This window comes from Notamacropus eugenii, chromosome 3 (genome assembly GCF_028372415.1).
Source record: "Notamacropus eugenii isolate mMacEug1 chromosome 3, mMacEug1.pri_v2, whole genome shotgun sequence".
NCBI classification, from domain to species: domain Eukaryota; kingdom Metazoa; phylum Chordata; class Mammalia; order Diprotodontia; family Macropodidae; genus Notamacropus; species Notamacropus eugenii.
This window is the reverse complement of record NC_092874.1, coordinates 182,745,591-182,752,340: the sequence shown is the minus strand read 5'-3', so window position 1 is coordinate 182,752,340 and position 6,750 is coordinate 182,745,591. Positions and strand designations below refer to the sequence as shown.

At 36.2% G+C, this 6,750-nt stretch overlaps 1 pseudogene; it reads left to right on the top strand.

Moving 5' to 3' along the window:
• The first annotated feature begins 823 nt into the window (after positions 1 to 823).
• Positions 824 to 1,683, top strand: LOC140531928 (large ribosomal subunit protein uL4-like; annotated as a pseudogene).
• The last annotated feature ends 5,067 nt before the right edge of the window (positions 1,684 to 6,750 follow it).

The window sequence follows — 6,750 nt, the reverse complement described above, 5'->3', positions numbered from 1 at the left end:
GGAACAGAAATCTCCCTCGCTCCAATGTTCCGTGGCCTCTGGGTGCGGAATTCGCCGTGAGTTACTTCCCTGTAGCCATTCTATGGGTTGTGGGTTCAGAGCTATGTGTATGTGCGTCTTTCTACTCCGCCATCTTGGCTCCGCCCCCACTGATGGTTAAGGTTTAAAGACAGTCTAAAACTTCTATAATTCTTAGCAGCTTCTGCCTTTATTTCTTTTTTTATTATGAATATAACAAAAAACATAGTGCCATACAAAGATGAGGAAAGGGTATATGAAACCACAAATCTCTGACACAATGGTCCCAGCACTGCTTTGTTTGTCTGTTACCCTCTCTGAATCTTTTTGCCCTTTTTCTTGAGTATTTTAAAAATGTTTTATTGACATCTCTTTCTTTCTTTTCTTCTTTAACTTTCTTTTCACCACCATGGTATGGTCTCTATAGAAGGAAAAAGGGGCACCATAGAAATAAGGGTCGTTTTGTATTTGCTTTCCACAGCCAAAGAATTCATCACCAAATAGCCAGCCTATTGAGATGACTCTCCTCACACTTAGCTAAGCTGGTCCCAGAAAGCTGACTTTGTCCCTGGCTAGTATCACCACTGAAGCCTTTCCAGTGTGGGGAGAGCCAACAGAGACTGTGATCCAGTGGCAAAGCCCTCAAGGACTATGGGTCATTTTCATATTGTGACAAGATATCAGAATGGTATTTGGTGGAAGGGGAGGAGTCCTTCGCTAAGAGGAGTACAACAAGGCAAATGTCTGAGGAAGAAGAGGAAGGTTGGAGGGGGTTTCTTGACAAAAGATAGAAGTATAATGATGGATGGGAAGTTGGGTGGATAGAAATACTCTTCTCATTGGAAAAGAGAGTTGGAATGGTTCTTATTTTCCAGTGCCAATCATAGCTTGTGTATGTCCCTTGATATCTGTGTACTCCAAAAAGAGAATTATCTGGCAAAAATGTTACTTTGTCTGAAGGTTCTGGTTTGTCAAGGTAATACAGATTTTTTCACATCAATAACTGGCAACCTTATGCTGTCATTGAATTAGGAGGTCATCAGACCAGTGCAGAATCTTTGGGATTTGGCAGAGCTATTGCTTTAATCCCTTGTGTTTGGAGTAGAGGGACTCATTGCTCTGGCCAGGATGCTTTTGTAAATATGTGCTCAGGAGGTCACATGTATTTTCCCACCAAGACTTGGCACTGGTGGCATCATAGAATGAACACAACACAAAAACATTATGCCATCTGCTCTGCACTGGCAGCCTCTGCCCTGACAGCACTGGTCATGGCAAGAGGTCATCAAATTGAAGAACTCCCACAACTTCATCTAGTGATTGAAAATTAAGTTGAGAGTCTATGAAGACCAAGGAAGTAGTTTTGCTGCTTAAGAAACTGAAGGCATGAAATGACATCAAAAAGGTCTATGCTTTTCAGTGAATGTGAGTTGGTAAGGATATGAGGGACTGTCATACAATTCACTGTAGGGGACCTTGCATCATCTATAATAAAGACAAGGGTATTTGTCAAAGCCTTTGGAAACATTCCTGGTATTGCTTTTCTTAATGTGAGCGAATTGAACCTTTTGAGAGACTTGCTCCTGGTAGGAACAGTGAGGCATTTTTTTCTGTATTTGGACTGAAAGTGCCTTCTGCAAGTTGGATGACCTGTATGGTACATGATGCAGGCCTGCTACCCTAGATTCATTCATTGATGAGTACTCAAGAACTCATTGGCAAACTTGAGAATCATGATGAACCTACATACTCTCCCTTCTCCATTCTGTCTACTGGCTTCCCTAGCTTCCTTTAGGTCCCCAACAAAAATCCCATCTTTTACTTGAAGCCCTCCACAACCCTTCTTAATTCTGATGCCTTCCTTCTATTAATCATTTCTTATTCATCCTACTTGTATGTATTTGTTTGCATGTGGTCTCCCCTATTTTTATTGCAGGCTTGCTGAGACCTGGAATGCTCTTTTGCCTCTTTTAGTATTCCCAAGGTTTATTAGAACATTGCCTAGCATACAACAGGAGTTTAATAAATATTTATTGATCAATAAGCCAAAAAGAAGGAGGAGGAGGAAGAGGAGGAGGAGGAGGAGGAGGAGGAGGAGGAGGAGGAGGAGGAGGAGAATGAGAAGAAGAAAAAGAAGAAGAAGAAGAAGAAGAAGAAGAAGAAGAAGAAGAAGAAGAAGAAGGAGAAGGAGAAGGAGAAGAAAAGAAGAAGAAGAAGAAGAAGAAGAAGAAGAAGAAGGAGAAGGAGAAGGAGAAGGAGAAGGAGAAGGAGAAGAAAAGAAGAAGAAGAAGGAAAAGGAGAAGGAGGAGGAGGAGAAGGAGAAGGAGAAGCAGAAGGAGAAGGAGAAGAAGAAGAAGAAGAAGAAGAAGAAGAAGAAGAAGAAGAAGAAGGAGAAGGAGAAGGAGAAGGAGAAGAAAAGAAGAAGAAGAAGAAGGAGAAGAAGAAGAAAAAGAAGAAGAAAAAGAAGAAGAAAAAGAAGAAGAAGAAGGAGAAGAAGAAGAAGAAGGAAAAGGAGAAGGAGGAGGAGGAGAAGGAGAAGGAGAAGGAGAAGCAGAAGAAGAAGAAGAAGAAGAAGAAGAAGAAGAAGAAGAAGAAGAAGAAGAAGAAGAAGAAGGAGAAGGAGAAGAAGAAGAAGAAGTTTTGGGAAAAGAAATCTCCAGCAGCAAAAGAAACTTGTGGAGAAGCCCAAAGCTTAAAAAAAAACCTCTGGGGAAAAGAAACCTGCTGCTGAGAAGAAACCTTCTGCATATGAATTCATCCACTGGTGGGGATAAAAAGGAGTCTACTTTTTCTCAGTGGTGCATGGCACCTACACAAAATTTCACCATGTATTAAAGCAAAAAAAATCTCACAATCAAATGCAGAAAGGAAGAAATATTAAATTTATTCTTTTCAGATCATAATGCAATAACAGTTTCATTCAATAAAGGGCCATGTAAAAATAGATTAAAAATTAATTGGAAACTAAATAATCTAATACTAAAGAATGAGTAGGTCAAAGAACAAGTCATAAAAATAATTAATAATTTCATTAAAGAGAATGACAACCATGAGATAACAAACCAAAATGTATAGGATGCAGCCAAAGCAGTACTTAGAAGAAATTCATATATCTCTAAACACATCAATAAAATAGAAAAAGAACTGATCAATCACTTGGGCATGCAACTAAAAAAAAAACTAGGACAAAAAGCAAATTAAAAATCTCCAATTAAACACAAATTGGACATCTTGAAAATCAAAGGAGAGATTAAAAATTCAAAGTAAGAAAACCATTGAACTAATAAATAAAACTAGGAGCTGGTTTTATGGGGAAAACCTCCATGAAAATTGGTAAATCATTCATTAATATATTTTTTTAAAGGAAAGAAAAAAAATCATCTTACCAGTATCAGAAATGAAAAGGATGAATTCACCACCAATGTAAAGGAAATGAAAGCAACTATTGGGAGCTATTTTGCCCAATTATATGTGATAATCTAAGTGAAGTGGATGAATATTTATAAAAACAGCTCATATTAACAGACAAGAAAGTAGAATACTTAAATGACACCATCTTAGAAAAAGAAATTGAATAAGCCATCAATGAACTTTGTAAGAAAAATATCCCCAGAGCCAGAGAGATTCACAAAAGAATTCTACCAAACATTTTAAAGAACAATTCATTCTAGTACTGAATAAACTATTTGGTAAAACAGGAGAAGAAGGAATCTTACCAAATCCTTTTTTGATACAAATATAGTGCTGATACCTAAACCATGATGAGCTAAAACAGAGAAAGAAAACTATACATCAGTTTCCCTAATGAATATTGATGCAAAAAATTTAAATAAAATACAAGTAAGGAGATTACAGCAATGTATCACCAGGACCATGTATTATAATCAGGTAAGATTTATGCCAGGAATGCAGGTATCATCCATACCCGGACCAGTGTCTAACATGTAGGTGGCCAGAGCTGAACAGAGCAAGCCAGAGACAGAAGAGTAAGGAATTAAACAGAAGTTTAATTTTAAACTGAGGAAAATGCTTGCAAGTGAAAGTTTTCCTGAGAAGGAGGTTTTGTAGCTTGTGGCAGGCGTAGGGTTTTCAAGCATGAGAACCACAAAAAGGCGGGACCCAACCAAATCATTCTTAGGTCTTGAGTAAACAGTTCCCAGCTTATGTGTGCAGGTATTTGGGGTATAATGCAGGCATTCTTGAATCTTGTCAGAACAGTCCCCAAGTTATTAGAAGTGTTGAGTCTCGTGATTGCCTCAAGTTGTAAAGGTTGTTGAGCCTTGTGATGATTCAGCATCAAGAGACAGAGAAATTCCATTTAAAATAGTTATAATAAAATACTTGGGAATCTACCTGCTAACCCAAGAGCTATAAGAACACAATTACAAAATGTTTTTCACACAAATAAAGTCATATCTTAACAATTGAAAAAAAAACTAGTTTTTCATGAGTAGGCTAAGTCAACATAATAAAAATGACAATTCTACCTAAATTAATTTACTTATTTGATGCTATACCTATTATACCATCAAAAATTATTTTACAGAGCCGGGAAAAAAATACTAACAAAATTAATCTGGAAGAACAAAAGGTTGAGAACATCAAGGAGCTTAATAAAAAAGAAATGTCAAATTAGATGGCCTAGCCATAAAATATTGAAAACTATATATTAAGTGGTAACCATCAAAACAATCTGGTACTAAGAAACAGATTGGTGGATCAAGGGAAGAGATTAGGTTAGACTTAGTAGCAAATGTAGTAATCTAGTGTTTGATAAACCCCAAGACCCCAACTTTCGGGACAAAAACTCCCTATTTAACAAAAACTGCTGGGATACTGGACAACAGTATAGTAAAAACTAGGTATAGACTAACAGTTTACACTGTCACCAAGATAAAGTCAAAATGGACAGATTAACTAAAAAGAAAGAAAGAAAGAAAGACAAGTGAGTTGTAGGATGAGTCTCACTACTTAGAGAGACTTATGATATTACAGTAATTACCTTCTCTTTTTTTTTTCTACCTGTGGATAGGGTAACCAAATTAAAAAACCAAAACAACTCAATAAAAGAGAGGGAGAAGCATAAGGCAACTATGTCTTTCTTTTGATTGATTTTAATTAAGCAAAAGGTTTAGTTTTTCTCACAAAAGAGAAGTACAAAAATTTTTGGATGTATTCCTAGTATAGCAACTTTCATATTAAACATTAATAATAAGTATTTTTAGGTTAAATGTCTCTGTTTGAGATTGCAGGAAGGTCTTTTTTGAGTATTTTTTCCTAATTAACTTCGACAGCTGAGTCTTTGCTTGTTTCTGTTTTCTTCTATTTAGGTAGAAATTCTGGTTCTCTCATCTCTCCCAATCTAGAGTTTATGAGTGTAATCAACAAATTTATATTCCCTTGTTTTCATAAGTACTGTCTCATATATCTGTTCTCTGATGTAATCTGCTATCTTTAAAAACTCTACTAGCCTCTTTTTAGCTACAATTGTCTAAAATAGTGTCCTGCATAGAAAAGTAAAGAAATAAAAAAAAATTAAAAATACTATCCTACACACTGTGGATGATTTCAAGAATTTTCAAGGGTACACAAATATTCAGACAAATCAGGGATTTGATCTCAGCAATGACACTTGAACAATGCAGATAACAATCTCTCTACGCTGAACCATCCCATGATTCTTATCCATTTCCTACTATAAATTAAACATTGGAAGACCTCCAGAAAACAGAAAGTGTACCCACTGGCGTGGAAGATTTCTTTGAGGTCTCCTGAATCACAAGAATACAAGTGAAGTTCTCTGGCTGTCAATCTGACATCTTTTCATTCTTAACTCATGACCAGGGCATTTTTACCCCTATGATACAGTTTCTTGATGATGTTTTTAATTTCTTTTCTTCAGTAATTACCATTAGTTATTACTTTTAACTATTAACTATTTAAATATTAAACTATCAAATATTTAAATATTTAACTATTAGTAGCTCACACCAACCATAGGCCGCTCCACTGTCCTTTTTGTGATGCTTATTTTAAAATATTTTGGAAGCACCTGTATTCCATAACACTGACATTCAGCGTCTCTTACAGAATACTAATATTACAGAATAAAGATGTGCATTTTCTTCGTGAGGTCAGTAAAGGAATTTCTTTTGGACTTCTCTTTCAATTTAATTGCAAGGGTAATTTTGATTAAATGTAATTCTCTATATATGTTGACTTTTAAACCTTAACCTCCAAATAATAAATGACTCTATGCCTTCTTAGAGTGAATATTTTTCAAAGATCACCAAATGGATACTGAACTGACCTAATATAATGGAAGGAATGCTGGACTTAGAACCAGGAGAACTAGATTCAAGTCCTGGTTCTGCAATTATTGAACTTTTTAGAATGAACTGAACTGTATGAAGTGAACTGTGGACAAGTCTTTTAGCTTCTCTGAATGAATTTCTTCATTTGAAAAACGAACATAACATTACTTAAACTACTTACCTCATTGTTGGAGATGAATTCCTTGCCATGCATAAGGGGGTAGGGCAGAGTTGGGGAGAGTGGGAAAGAGAAGAGCTCTTGAATTCCTTGAATTTTTCTTGAAACTTCAAGTCTCATACTCTTTTCTGCGTTTTTGATTCTGAAGTCACCATGGGAGCTTCTGGCTTCCAGGTTTTCAAGAGAGAAGAAAGAAGATGCCAATTCCACTTAAATGTTGCTGAAGGAAGAGACTAGGGG